Source organism: Opisthocomus hoazin, chromosome 2 (genome assembly GCF_030867145.1).
Source record: "Opisthocomus hoazin isolate bOpiHoa1 chromosome 2, bOpiHoa1.hap1, whole genome shotgun sequence".
In the NCBI taxonomy this organism is placed as follows: domain Eukaryota; kingdom Metazoa; phylum Chordata; class Aves; order Opisthocomiformes; family Opisthocomidae; genus Opisthocomus; species Opisthocomus hoazin.
In genome coordinates, this window is record NC_134415.1 from 17,249,779 (window position 1) to 17,263,982 (window position 14,204).

The 14,204-nt window shown below is 46.5% G+C and overlaps 1 long non-coding RNA gene across 2 annotated transcripts in view; it reads right to left on the bottom strand.

Annotated features, from left to right (window-relative positions):
- Positions 1-2,492: 2,492 nt before the first annotated feature.
- LOC142360455 (uncharacterized) overlaps positions 2,493-14,204 on the bottom strand; it is a 64,940-nt gene continuing 53,228 nt past the window's right edge. The window contains exon 5 of one of the 2 annotated variants that reach the window (XR_012763065.1): positions 2,493-4,242. This is a non-coding gene — a long non-coding RNA (uncharacterized LOC142360455). Of the gene's footprint in view, positions 4,243-9,138; positions 9,400-14,204 lie in introns of those variants that run through there. The other variant, XR_012763066.1, reaches the window with a different exon arrangement.

The following is a 14,204-nucleotide window of genomic DNA, read 5'->3' on the forward strand; positions in this document are numbered from 1 at the left end:
AGGGTCTCCCTCTGCTGAAGGACTGTCTTCAGCCATGATAAGCCAGGGGGACTATCTAAGCCAGCTGGCCACAGAGACCTTCCTTCTTGGACCTGCTGTGCAGTGCTGTTCTTGTGCTGAGCTCTGCCATCAGTGCCCCTGCTCAGGAAGGCCCACGGGCCTCCCTGACTGCACCGCAGTGACAGGAACCCTCCCTCGGTATTGTCCTCACTAATGCAGCCCAAGCCTTTTACTTCCCGGAGATATAGGAGAGGGAGAGCATAAGACAGGAAGATCAGGAGTCAGTGGTTTTAACCTGTCCCCTCTCATGAATTTGTCCGGCTTCCTACAGGTAATTTCAGTCTTGGAAGCTGTACTTACCTCATTTTCCTCTCCTAAATAACTCAGCAACAATTCCCAACCTCTCCACAAGCGATAGGGGTGAATGTAAATGTCTTTGTGCCTCCCAATGTGCATGACCTGTCAATGCTGTGCACAGGATTCTGTGTGCACCCCCTGACCCAGTTATCTTGGAGCAGCAGCAATGGTGAGTGACTGAGCTTGAGTTGATTACTTCAAGGGTACATTTTATTGCCTGAGAATTTTCACATCTTCACAAATCAATAGTGGTAAAGGCGCTCCGTGTCCACTTCGGCTTCACAACACTGCAGTCATGTCACTGTTCTTGAAACAGATGATGAGACCCCATTTTATATATAAAAATGTATTTATTTATAATAAATTATGTAAATGCATATATGCTCAATATAAGTGAAATATTATTATCCCTTTCCTAACACTACAATCAGCCTGTTTTTTGGAAGTCCTCTGGCATTACTAAGGTTGGCTTCTCAGCCCCATGTGTCAGATGTATGTTTCCTAAAGTGGGGGAATGCAAATCATCAGTCACATGGGGGCCATAAACTAAATGCTTCAGGCAGCCCAGAAGTCCTTGCTCTGACATCCACCCTGACAGTAAGTGTTGATGGTCCTGTGAAAGGGTTACATGGGGTTAACCTTGATCCCAGCTGATTCATTTTCTCACCTGGAGAAGAGAGGTCTGGAGGCAAATATCTGGGGGATTTGTAGTTTCTGGGCTGACAGGGAACTTGATGGTGACTTACATCACACAATTTGATGGTTTGGGAAGTTTGTCTTTGCACAGACAACAGACCCTGATTAATGTGATGCTGTTGCTATGGTTGTTGCTCTATCATGCAATGTTTTCTGTTTCTGTCTTTTCTGACAAGGCCTTTAGCACTAGTCTAAGGGCAAGGAGTAATAACAGAGAGTCATAATGACCGTCCTCTGAGCAAACAATTGATATGCTAATGACGTCGGTGGGAATGCAGCTCATATCTGCAAAGAGATGGACTGGAGAATAGAAATAGGACAAGGCAAAGAACAGAGGAGACTAGAAAAACAATTTGAAGAAACTCTTGTGGAATTATTCCTAGGAGCTAGAATTTGCTTGGTGGAGGAAAGGGAAGAAACCAGTGTGATTTTCATACTGGGAGCGAGTCTTGTTTATCAGCTGAGCTAGCCATAGAACTGACCCAAACTCAATATTACCCCAGTACAGAGAGGACATTGAAGGGAAGAAAACTACGTGGAACTTTTTAATTTGTGTATTATCTTCTGTGCACTTTTGGTACTGACTAAAGAGCTAAGTTGTTCCTGAATCCCATCTCAACCCCAAGGCACATTACCTTTTCAAAGTGCCAACCACGTCCTTGAAATGCTTACAGAGGAGCACTAGTTCTTCCAGGTACCTGTGGTCCTGAAGAATGAGGTGCTTTGAAAGTGGTGGCTGGAACACAAAACAGTTGTGTTTGAGGCTACACCTCTACACAGTACAGCAACCAAAGCCATTACCCTAGACATGTTTCGAGACAGGTCATGGAGAGAAGGGAGCTGTGGTCTGCCAGTGTAGACAACATAATTGGCTGGGGCCCTGAGAACAGTTACGTGAATGCCTGAAGAGGAGATCTGCTTTAGCCAAGTCACGGGCAATAGCCTTTCACACAATCATTCCTTTTTTATTTGCCCCCACAAATAATCTGTGATTGAACCAGCCATATTTTTTAGAAAAGATCTGTTATCAGCCAAAGACTTCAAATAATGGGAAATCTGGAAGTCTCATGAAAATCTACTCCAGTGCTAACAACCTCACTGTTAAACGCTTATTTCTGCTCTTAACTTTTCACACTACAACTTCCACATTTCAGAGTAAAGAACCTCTCTTTCTAGATGGTCTCTTGTGCAGACACTTTTTAACCCAAATCGAGTTGTCTCTTAGCTGTCTCTTTGATCAGCTAAATAGATAAAATTCCTTAAATCTCTCTCTGCAGGGTGCAATTTTCTCACCAAGAACCATTTTCTTGCAATCTAGTATCTGAGCTGAACAAAGCTGAGAGAAGAACTTTGGCCAGAAGGTGTTCTGAAAAAAGATTTAGGAGATAGACTGTTTTCTGGTTATATTTGGTGTTAATAAAAACTTGATTATACAGCAATAAATTCTGCAGGTTTTATTGTTTTGAAATAACAAAAACTCAAGTCATCCATTGCACTTCTCTCTGAATTTCTTCTCTTTGAAATGATCTTTACAAGCATAATTATATTAAATCAATATAAATCAACAGTGATGTCCTGTTACAATATATTGACGCTTTATTCACAACATCATGAGTCTCTTTTTAGGCATTTTCAAAAGTATAAATCTCCCTTTCAGGGTTCTCAGTAGCAAAATTAGCATTTGCTTTTTGTCCCTGTGCTCACAATTTTTTCATGGTTGTCAGTCCAAGTATTAGGCCTTCAGAGCTGTCTGATGGGAAACATAAATCAGGTATATAAAATCCGGTACGTAAAAATGTAGATTCACTTATATGCAAGAAAAAAATTCCTTTTTGCAGGTGCAAAAGTAGAAGTGAATCTCTGTTTAAAAGTGTGGTCACCACTTTTTCACTTCATAAAACTTTGCAGCATTATGTTGCTACAGTGAGAAAATTGTTATTGGTCAGCTAAAGGCCAGTAAATTGTAACATGCCACAGCGTCTCCTGTGGAAGAAATCATGATCTCATGATGGAAAAGTTCACTGGGGTATATTATTACCAGAACATGTCCTCTAAGAACAAGGGCAGAAGCTCATAACGGATACGGTGCCGGCACAACGGCACATGAGCATACTCTGCTATCCACATGCCTCTGCACTGCTTCTCCTCCCACAGAAAGGTCAATGACAGAGAGGTGAGAGGATTTATGTACCCACCACCCTACTAAGAAATGCTTCTAGCTAGGTTGGGCCTGGGCTGTAAACAGCCCTACTTTTTTCAGCTAAACATTACTAAGGTCATAAAATGTCTCGAGATTCATGCAAACTTCATGCCAACTTGGCTGCAACCCAGGTTCATTGCTGTGAGAGCCTCCCAAGAACGGTTGGGGAGATGCGGGGGAAAGTGACGGCAGGTGGGAAGCTGAGCTAGAGCCTGAAAGGGGATTTTTGGGGAGGTTTTGTGTCCAGTTTTGGAAGTCCAGCTTTCCGTGGGATGAAAGAACCGTAAAAAGAAAGCACTGCAAGGAAGGTCTTATGGCCTCTTGAGTCCTTCTGTGCCTGTGAGTGGCAGTGGGGCATCCTGGTATTTGGGATCATCTAGGGTGTTGCTGAAGAAAACAATGGAGACTGTGGCATTCCTTCAGAGGTCCAGATGAGAGGTGTTTCGCAGTGCCACTGGCTTCCACATTCCCACGTCCAAGGTTTGCCAAGCAATCCTCAGAAATGATTTATTGTGCAGGCTTTCTTTTGAGGACGGTGGCCTTTCGTGCTCAGGAAGGCAACAGCTTGTTCCCCTCCCTTTGCAAAAGCACAGAGTGCCCTATTTAACTGGTAGCGGGGCTCAGCGCTCGTCCTCCTTTCTACCCCTTCCAGCAGCCTGGGAATGGGTCAGGGATGGGTGGCTGGCTGGTGCCGGGAGCCAGGGTGGGCAGCCCCACTGCAAGGCAAGGCGCACAGGGGATGCCAGCTGGGATGGAGCTGGAGGGGTGAGGGATGCTGGAGCCAGGAGGTCCAGGGAGCCCCTGCGCATGCCCGGGGACATCGGCTCTGGCCAGGGCATCCCGTAGCACAGGGGGAGATGGGAGGATGGTGCTCACCCTCCCAGGCCCACGAAAGGGCTGTGCTCCAGTGACAGGAGCATAATCAGGCTGCAGCATTCTGGCATTGTTGGTGACGTGATGACATGCTTCCAGTTCCAGGCGACATCTTCCTGAAAGAGATTTTGTATGCTAATCCCTCCTGCCCCCATCAGCCAGGCCTGCGGCTGCCAAGCTGCCAAGTCCCCAGCAGGAGTAACCTCTGGTGTGCTGATAAGGGGGGATAAAAGCCACCGTACCCAGCCTCCCCAGGCCATGGTGGGCTTTCCCCAAAGCTCCCCACAGCCAGCCCCGCAGTGAGTGCTGCTCCCGTCTCTGGGACGGTGACACAGTCACACGATGAGGATGGTGGCCGGGTCCAGGCTTGCCTGGAGCCTAGCCCACAAGTGGGGCCACCCCAGCCCCTGGGGAGTAGGGAGAGTGTCCCCAGCCCACCATCCCTGTCCTGATGACTGGCAGCTTCTGTCCCCTTTCTTGTGCTGGCCAGCCTGTGAAGCGAAACTGGGCACACCGCTGACAGAGAAATCTGTTCTCCGAAGGATTACCACCACCCAAAATACAGGCAGCTCTCTGCCCTAGAACTCAGTGAGGAGAAGGTGGACTTCTCTTCCCCATGGTGGTCTCTGAAGTTACCTTTGCACTGCCCATGACCCCTAGGGCTGGCACAAATTTATCGCCCTGGTCAGAATAGCCTCAGGGTTTGCTCAGCCATGCCACAAAAGCCTCCTCTGGCAGCTGGGAATAGCTGGGGCAGACCATGGGTCTGGTCATGGATGTTTGTCCAGCCTCTCTGCAAAGAGGATTATAAGAGCAGCAATACACAGCTCTTCTGTAGATATTCCTGCCCAATGGGGAATTTGCGAGTGACCGAAGACTCAGGCATATAGACTCCTCTGCTCTACTGCGAAAGATCTGAAACAGAGTTAAGTTTCAAGCCCCTGGTGTTTTGATTGATTTCACTGTCATATCTTCAGAGTTTAATCCTTGAAATTACATGGCACAAATCAAGCATCATCCTGCTAATAAAAAAACCTTGTTGTGGCAAAATGTTCTTTGACTAACTCCACTCCACCAACAGGATGGTCTTTTCTTCATAAAGCTGTTTTAAGAAAATGAGTTTGATTTTGCACACAAATCATGTCTGTTTAGTAGATCTGTACTCTAATCAGGTGGAGTAAATGCCCAGAGACTAGTTATGGGGGCCGTATAAATACCTCCGTAGATAGAGGCATCAAGAGATAAAATGCAAAGATATTTATTATTTTATGAGGCTCATTCCTTTCTCCAGGATCTAAGGAGATGTGCTTCATTGAATGTCAGTAAACTGTCTTTGATGTAATGAATAATCTATTATTTTTGATAGGTTTGATCTTTCCCAAAATAACTGTATACTGAAGCATTGTCTGTAGTGCTGGTGACCTTTAATGACACATTACTGAGTCTCAAGTGGCCATACATGGCTGTGATACAGCAAGGGCTCTGCGTGGCTGACGGAGTCCCATAACACCGCAGGTCTCTGAAAGTATTAAGTGTCCTGCACAAAGTCAAGGCACTGTGTAAATTGTACACGTTTCATATCTAAATGCTTTCTGTCCTTTAGTTTTTTGGTGATTGATCGCTGTTGTTACAGGCACCGGGCACATTTTCTCAGCTTATTGATTGTGGAAGATCCTGCTGCCTATTTCAGAAGGCACACGTAACTTGGCATTCAAGACCTTCGGGCTGCTGAGGCAGACAATGCTAATACGTGGAGCAAATGAGAATTGCATTTGCCAGGGCTGGCCCCGGGAGCGGGCAGCCACCCAAGGTTTCACTGCCTCGGTGATGTCAGAGCTGTAGGTGAGGGGGTGGCCCCAGTCACTTATTTTAGGTGGCACACAGGCGGCTGCTTTCAGAGAAAGGCAGATAGACAGCTGTTTATCAGCGATCTGTCCTGCTTACACAGCGGTTTATGAATGGGAGAACAACAGGGCGATGCTGAAAGCACCCGTGAGGGAACACGGCTGGCAGGGGAGCTAGCTGGGGGAGCTCTGAGGTTCAGACAGGCAGAAACCTTCCCTCCGACTGCTCTTTCTGCAAGAAGCGTGAAGGAGGCGGCAAAACATGCAAGCCCCTCAACACTGCTCACTGATGAAAGCATGCAGATAAAGTGTGCTTTTCCTTCTTGGACTTTTAACGAAGGTTTATGAAAAGGTCTCAGTATTTTTTAGTGTGTGAGTGTTATACTCCGATTATAAAGTCTTGCTCTGGAGCCTTTCGCCAGTTCAGGGACATTAACTAGCATTTAGTATGAGGGATTTCTCTAGCAATAGAAATGGTTAATGTGCTTTTGAGGTTTCTGCCTCTTGTTGGAGGGCACGTCAGAAGGGCAGCAGCCAAGGATGAGACATAATGTGCTGCAGGTTCATTTCAGTCACGATCTTCACCCTCCTGCCGATCCTTGGATTAAAGAAATTGCCAGTTTTTTTCATGTGTTTGTTTCAGTTGCTGATTGCTGCTAATGACTGCAAAGCCCCACCCTTTCTATTAACGGGTCAGTGCCCAAAACATGCCCACTGTTACTCAGATCTGCATAGTTTAAACAGGTGCTCTTTCTAGCACACGAGAAATATGAGCTGACTTTTTAAAGTCAAGCTGTCCTGCTCACAGCTTAGGAGCAGGTCTCGCTTTTGCAAATACTCTCAATGGCTGTGAATTGAAGTTATGCAAGTCCCCAACAACTAGTATTTGGGAGGTGGTACCTCGCTGACTCTGAAACAGCTGCTTCTGATGAATGGTCCAGTAAATTCTCAGCTGATAAAGCTACCTGAATTTAAAGCAGCTAGCAGGCAGAGGAATGGCTGTCTGCCACTGCACAATGCAATGGGTGAATGGATTTTTTTTCATTTCAACTCTTTACCCTCAGGCCGTATTTATAGCAGGAAAGCAGACTATAGCATGCAGGTAAATTGCCCACTGTGGTGCATCCCTTCTGGGACTGCGGCACGTCAGTGCCTGCCCCATGGGCACTTTCGCTGAAGGTTGTGGGTGAAGAGTATTCAGCGAAATCCAGCAACAGGATGAGAAGTTGATCTTCACCAGCTGATCTTGCTCACCAGCTGATCAAGAAGGAGGGAGGTGCAGCACTCAAGGGACTGGAGGAGGACTCAGAAGATCCACCTTCCTGGGAGGGAGCCTGCTGACCTTGTATGGAAACAGCTGAGGTCCTTGGCCCCCAGGGATGCTGCTTAGGCCAATGGGTCTTCCAGAGGAGATGACATTGAGACCTCAGGGCACAGAGCATGGGAATGAGATATGTGTCATCAGGTGATACACACCTCATCCCTGACCAGAGCCAAAATCCATCACTGCTCTCTAGGATAAAACACATTTGCTCATTAATCATAGTGGTGGAGGAGAGACCACAGCCAGTGGTCCCAAAACACCACCCTGAGAATCATTCGGTGGTGGTATTGTTATCTAGATGCCACCAAGGTTGTGCATGGAGGGACCATGTGCCCTGGCACACCCAGAAGTCCTTTCTTTAGATTACTTATGCCTTCCTGCTAAAAGTAGCACAAAACTCCCCCAAAGAAGGAAGGCCAATGCTATGACATATCAAGGCTTCCCCCAAATCAAGATGGAGAGCTGTCTGTTCAGGCACTTGGACAACTCATTGAGAGGGATCAGACATCTTGTGGGAGATTAGGTGTTGACCCATGCGGACCCAAGCTGAGTGACAGTGTGCTTTTTATCTCGGGATAGCACAAGCTTCCCCCAGGATGTGGAGAGACAGAGGCCTGTGCTCCTTTGCAGCATCTGTTCTCCTTCACAGCCTGCAGGTACCAGGATATAGGGCTGTAGGCAATGCAGGTGAAGAGAGGCTGGAGAAGAGACCAGCAGGCTGTGGATTCAGACCAGTGTGCATGGAAGACTGCTCCCAGGCATGCCCGCTCAAAAATGGCATGACCAGACCAGTCCTGCCAAGGACCAAAACGGCACCAGGTACACACACAGGCACAGCACTGTGCAACATGGGCAGAGACTCCAATGCAGCTGGTTTCTACACAAGTGTATGCCAGCTGGCAGACCTGGCTTGGCCATGCCAGCGTGGGGGACTTGGGCAAGAGGTCTCAGGCAAGCAGGAGTTAATGCAGAAGATCTGTAACTCAGCTGGCAGACTCCTTGCCAATATTTGCCAGCTCACATATGCCTGCAGGGCAGATGGGCAAGGGAAGCCAGGGTGACTTCTGAGCAGCAGGCGGGCAGCAGCACGATAAAGCGTCACACAGTGGCGGGTGTGCAAGGTCTGTGCTTGGGGATTAACGAGGGAGTGGGGCAGTTTCCACAATTCATATTCAGTGTGCTTAGCTTAATCCACTGTTTTTCTCCATTCCCTCTCAAGCAGCACATCCTACCAGATATGACGACTTTTCAAAGCCCTTTTTGGGGTGAGTTCTTTGTTTGTTTTGTGGGTTATTTTTCCAAATTACTGCTGAGGCAATGTAACACGGCCCAGCCCTGCGTACGTGCTGCCCCATTCTGAAAGATGGAAAACAAAAGCTAAAAGAGGATGGTTAACCTTTTCTAATTGTCGCAGCACAGGACTAGTTGCCAGGAGGAACTCGAGTGCTAATCCTACTTTACTCACCATGTGACCTCTGCGTAAGTTGCCTAATTACCTTGTCCTTCACTCAGCGGAGCCTGTAAAGAGCAGGTGTTTCAGTGAAACCCAGGATTGCTGAGCCAACATGTGGCCTTAGGAAATAACCAGAGACTAAAACGCGCTGCACTTTTTAAAGGTGGCACTAACACAGAGAATTAGAGGGTCCTGCAGTAAGTTTAAGCCTGGCCTCTCATCTTTTGGTGGGGCACAGGATTGAGCCCAGACTATTTAGCTGCACGAAAGATCATTCTGGGTGACATTTGATATTTGTGGAGGAGTGATACAGAGTCATCTGGTGAAATTATAACTGAGTCAATTCTGTTCTGCTGGAATTAATTTCCTCGCACTGGACACACGTGGATCCTGAGCTTCCCTGGCCACCCTGTGCTGTTGCTGCCAGGAGCGCCCTCGGAATCCCACCGTGGCTGCACTCTGGGAGGAGGTGGGATTACCCCTCTTTATCCTTAAATTTGAAAGGAGCTTTCAGGCTGAATTAAAAGCACTCAGTGCAAAGAGGTATACTCACCCCTGGATTCCAAGCTTTTCCACATTCGGTTTCTCCCCCTTCCTGCATATGTCTTTTTTTCATTGACTCACTTTAGCCATAGTTGAATCTCTTTTTTGCCTGAAATTATGCAGTATTAGGTACATAAACACTTCTGTTTGGTGGGTTCTTCATGCTGAGGTGGAATGAAAATATAGGAACAACCTTCCTCAGAGATCATCCTCTCTCTGGTAAAATATCTTTCACCCTGTGTTGGAAAAAGCACTTTACAGAGCTGTTCACTCCCTCTTTAGCATTTGATGTCAAAGAAAATGCCTTTGTATCTCTGCTGTGGATTACAAACACATCGTTTATTATTGTCTGGCACTCAAGGAGGCAAGCCTGCCTCCTGGGGTAGGTACTGCTTGTTTTCCTGGTTTGATCTCTCTTTCATTTAAAGAGGGAGTTTTTCAGGGACATGCTTTGCGAAGAGCCATCCTACACTCTTCTCCTCTTTCAAAAAAGTTTGGTCCTTGTAGTTTTTTGCTACAATTATTCAGTACAGTGTGTATTTAAATCTTCCCTTTTTATAGTATGTTGTGGACTGGGCAGCTGAAATGCAGCCTTGGTTTGGATGAACACGTTCTGCAGCCAGATTTCCAGAATCAGGTTTTGTTCCCTTCTTATTCAAAAGTGCCCATAACCCTGAATGGTCTAATTGAAACCGGAGGCGATCGCTGCAGACTAAGGAACAGTTCAATGGGATTACGGCAATGCAGAATCTGGAATGTTGTGATTAAATTTTGCAAATATTAACTGAAAAATCTTGGCGCAAATCCTAGCCAATATGTATTTGAGCAGTTCCCCAGAAGAGAGTGGAGCTGAGCCTTGCCTGAGGTGTAGCAGCATGACTGTTTTTACATGTCTTTCCATTGTCTTCACTTGTCAGGAGCTAAGGATTTTGGCTTGTGAAGGGCAAGTTCTTTGAGGGATGTTAAGGTTAGAGTTTGTAAAGAGCAATTTCCAGGGAAAAAAGTCTGGAACATCGCATTGAAACCAGACAGAAATCCTGCTGCCCTGAAAACTGACTCTAGGAGTCAGAACCTTTCCCACAAACCCAACGAACTCCTTAGGGCACGCCTGCACCATGCAGTGAAGCACACTGCAGGATCCCAGTGCTGGCCACAGAGCTAATGGCAGGGCCAGGAGCAGCAGAGTTGTGTTGGTGTGGTCCAGTGACCAGGCCTGTCCTCCCTGCTCAGCAGGCATTATGCTGTGATTTCAAAAGGGAGCTCACCTCTCTTCAGGCTTTGTACTGTGCTGAATGTACAGACTAGTCTGCAGTTTGCTCTGAGCTTTTTGGAAATGCAGTTTAGACATATTGGCATGTTCCTTCACCCAAAGAACAAGCCTTGGGACATGAAAAGGAAGAAGGTCCTTTTCCGTGATAACAGAACAATGCCACTTGTCCCTGAATACTTTGCTAGCACACTGTTGGAGGATGGTTTGTTCTTCACATGCTCTTCAGAGCACCTCGTCCTCAGTCTATCCAGAAACTGAAGCAGAAGCAAATTTAACAGCACATTTATCAGGAAGTGTCTCATGCAATGAGTCCACTATGCCCGTTTTAGAGGTATTTTTTTGTTAGGGTATTTGTTGGTATTTTTTTTGGCTACAGCTGCCTATTAGGTTCCAGGATGAACCTCAGTGCTGATATTCATCTATGAATCTGCTGCTTCTCCAGGAGACTGTCAGTATGACCCAGAGCCAAGTTTTACAGAAGTGGCACAGCCGGAGTGAATAGGTCATTCATTGTGAGGATCCCCCAAACTTTGAAACTACTCCCCTTTGTCCTTTGGCCTGGAATAATTTGTTGAATCAATCTACATCCACTTGTGAGCATCACACTTCCAGAGGATGTTGACCAACTGGAAGGAGTCCAGCAGGCAGAAACAAGAGTGATCAGAAGGCTAGAAAACATGAGCTATGAGGAAAGACTGGAAGAGTTGGGTTTGTTTAGTCTAGGGAATTGAAGACGGGTAGACGTGATAACACCCTTCAAGTATGTGAAAGGCTACTGAAAGCAGGAAGGATAAGCTGTTCTTCATGTCTGCTGGGGACAGGAAAGGAAGTAATGGGCTTAAAGGGCAACAAAGGGAATTCAGGTGAGACACTAAGAGACTTTTTCCAGTTGTGAGACTTGTGCGCTGCTGGGATGATTTGCTGTGTGAAAGTGCTGCTGTGGGAAGGCTTTAGCAGCCGCTGAGATAACTATCTCTACTCCAGCACCTTCAGCGCAGCTGATCCTATCTGGAAGTTGGTGGAAGGGCAAGATGACCTTTAAAAGTTTCTTCCAGCTCAGTTTTGTATGATTGCTGTTATCAAAGCAGAAAGTCACATAGCTAATTCTTAATTCTCTGGTGGGTGTTTTGTGATGAGGCCACTATCTGGCTTTACGGATTGTTGTCTGATGGGAGAAGGAATTTAGGTGAGTTGTCTGTCCTGAAATTGTCCAGCAGAAGATCCCAAAGGTGCCACAGGGACACAGGAGAGGCAGGTTTCTCAGCTGTTGTGAAAAATAAGGATCCCTGCTGGACCAGCTGCCCTCGGCAACATCCTAAACCATCCTTCCAGTGGTGGCCAACGTGGTGGTCATTGCACTGAGTTACACTTCGATGCCCCAGCAGATAGAATCAAACAGACACCCGAGCACTTAGGAGCAGCCAGGAGTTGCTGAGTTTCTTTATGTAATTCTATAAAAGGGAGACAAACAAAACAAAAGCAAAACCTGACGCACACAACAATCCCTCCTTCTCCAGTTTCACAGGGAAGCAAGTTCCAACACTGTCAAGTCAAAGATTAAATAAAAAGTCAAGGGCACGCTGCCATGCATATATTAGACCTGTGTAAAACAGCAGCATGCACACCCTCACAGATATAAACACTGTGAGGCAAGCGCGGCTTTAAGACCCAGCAGAGAAGCTGTTTTTTCAGCAGGTTCATTGGGCCTGTATTTTTAGCTCTTCCTTTTCTGTAATCCTGTCCATTTTTAATAAGGGAGCCTTATGCAACTGGCATTTGCCTGGAGGATTGCCCTACCGTGGGTCTAGGCGGGAGGAGAGGGAGGCTGGATGGCAGTGCTGGCCTGGGGCTTTCCAGGCTGTGGCCACCCGTGATGCTGCTCCCTGGAAAGCTGGGAGCTCGGCTTCACTGCAGTGAGCCAGGGACTGACGGGTGGAAGCTCCTGTGCAGCTAAGCCAGCGCAAGCACCGCAGGCTAGTTTAGAATTAGAAGGCTTTTCAGATGTCTTCACAGAGAGCAGCTCTCCCATGTTTGCGAGTTCAGCTCCTTTCCGTTGGTCTTCTGCATCCTTTTGTCCTCTTTTGTGACTCTTCTGGAATTTAGCTTTGAGACACGCACACCAGTGAAGGGGCAGTGAGCTCCTTCAACCTTCCACTTCATCTGCAATGGACTCATTTTTAAGTAGGAATAATGATAAATGCTGATGAGGTGCAAGATTTGACATTCATTCAGGAGTGCAGAAGCATGCAATTTCCAATTTCGCCAAAATCTAGAAAAGGGTGGGTATTTTTTCTTTCATCTGCAAAGTTTTGAAGGTCAGCAATGCATTTGAATTTCTGTAGCTTTCAAAGGTGTTTATGTTTCCATGGATTTGCTAGTTGCAAATATTTTTAAATCCATCTTTCTCTTCTTGAGAAAATAGGAATGTGAAATTTTTAATTCCAAATTTAACATTTTCTTTCAAGCAAATTTTCTTTTTTATTACTACTTTTGAAAAACTCATCATGTGGCTATGCTGATCAAGAGAAATGAAAATAAAAAAACTCTACAATAAATGCCAGAAATGAAGGAGATGGGAAAAAATTGAAATACTTTCAAAAATACTTTCAGAAGAATAGCTATGTCTTTGTCTAATTATTTGGCAAATGTTAGCCATTTTAATGCAACTGATGCACACCGTTGGTTCTGTCGTTGCACCTGAAAGTAACTTTCCTCCATTGCAGAGGGAGGGTTGTTTGGGTTTGTATACCAGGCCTCTTGAAAATTATGAAATCAAACATGCATCATTTTCAATTGATGTACACCAGTCCTAGTATTCTTCCTTTAGCACATCTGCAAACATACAGGTGTGGTAGAACAACGCTCCCAAGATGGCAACTCCTGGAAAATCTTTTCTCCCTGCACTCCCCTCCCAGGCAGCTGGAGGGCTTGCTGTGCTCAGATGACCTGTGCTTGGTGCTCTCAGTAGCCCATTACCTGGGATATGCATGTGGCTTCTGAACATATCTGCTGACACACGGCGAGGAAGGAGAACATTTTCTTGCTGACTAGTCTAGTGCTGGCACCAAGTCAGGGCTGGGATAACAATGCCATCAGATACTTTAGAAATACTTAGCGAGACAGAGAGGTGCCTACCCTGGGCAGTGGGACTGCAAACTTCACGTATTGTCCAATGAAATAAGTCAAATAATTTTGCTGATCACATTGAGTGTTTAGTTTTCTTCTGCGATTGTGTTTCTGGGAGATATTTGAGGGGGTGCCAAAGCATTCCGTTATTTTGATATTTAGGGGTTTTCCTCCCAGCAAGACCTGGACACCAGACTCCTTTGTGTTCTCTCACAAATGCGACCGATGTGACTACAGGCCACATCTTGTGTCCGCACCTTGTCTCTGGGCGCACGGCTCACCTGCATCCCAGATGGCCAGGAACCATGCACGCCATGGCGCCGGGCCGGGGCCGGCGCAGGGTACATCTGGTGCACCCAGGGCTCAGGCGCTGCTTGAACGTCTGGTTGTTCTTCCCACCACTGCTTGGGGCAAAGGTTACCGAGCTCAGCTTCACCCTCTGCTCCGTGTACGCAGGATGTACCAATGCTTTAACATGCTGCTGAATGAAAGGTGTTTTATGAATGTAGGGTATTAAG